This window comes from Sceloporus occidentalis, unplaced genomic scaffold (genome assembly GCF_023333645.1).
Source record: "Sceloporus occidentalis isolate IW3139 unplaced genomic scaffold, rSceOcc1.0.p SCAF_6, whole genome shotgun sequence".
NCBI lineage: Eukaryota > Metazoa > Chordata > Lepidosauria > Squamata > Phrynosomatidae > Sceloporus > Sceloporus occidentalis.
In genome coordinates this window covers 54766221-54767104 of record NW_028316986.1, presented here as the reverse complement: position 1 = coordinate 54767104, position 884 = coordinate 54766221, and positions in this window count along the sequence as shown.

Sequence of the window (884 nt, the reverse complement as noted above, 5' to 3'; positions counted from 1 at the left end):
CAACCTATGTAACAGCTTGGATTTCATAGAATCATGGAGTTGGAAGAGACCCAAAGGGCTACCAGTCCAACCCCCTGCCATGCAGGAAATCACAAGTAAAGCATCCCCGACAGATGGCTATCAAAGGAGGAGACTCCACCACTTTCCAGGGAGTGTGTTCCACTGACAAACAGCTCTTACCGTCAGGAAGTTTCTCTTATTGTTGAGTTAGAATCTATTTTCCTGTATTTGATGAGGAATCTCTTTCCTTTTAATTATTTTGATGGTGGTGAGGATGACTTACAAAACAGACTTAATTAGAAAGACAGACACAGAAAACAAAAAGATCCAAAAAGTGGAATTCTGTTTTCTGATAAACAGGACTTGCAACATAATGTTATAATGTAGACTGTTCCCACTCCCAGCCATTCCTTCTTCCAGAATACTTAATTAAATTCCCTTCTCAACTGGGGCCCTATCACACAACACAACTATAGTGGTATGGTTCTTCTATAACTACCATGGCAACAGGCAATAGAATTCTTGGATTTGCAATTTCAGGAGGTAGATTTAGAAATTCAGTTTTAAAAAAACTTTTTTCAACATGTGCATTGTGTTTGTTGTTGTTGTTGTTGCATGCTTTCAAGTTGTTTCTGACCTATGGAGACCCTATGGCGAAGCTGTAATGGGGTTTTCTTGCAAGAGTTGCTCAGACGTCTGCCTTTGCCTTCCTCTGAGGCTGAGAGAGTGTGACTTGCCCAGGATCACCCATCCTGAAATGTAGGACATGTCATGGAAAAGGAGGACTTCTGGTTACCCTGGATCAGCCCTAAACACCAATCTAGGCACTTGCCCAGTCTAGCATCTCGCTTTCTTGCGCTTATATGGCTGTGAAGCCTCTCCTG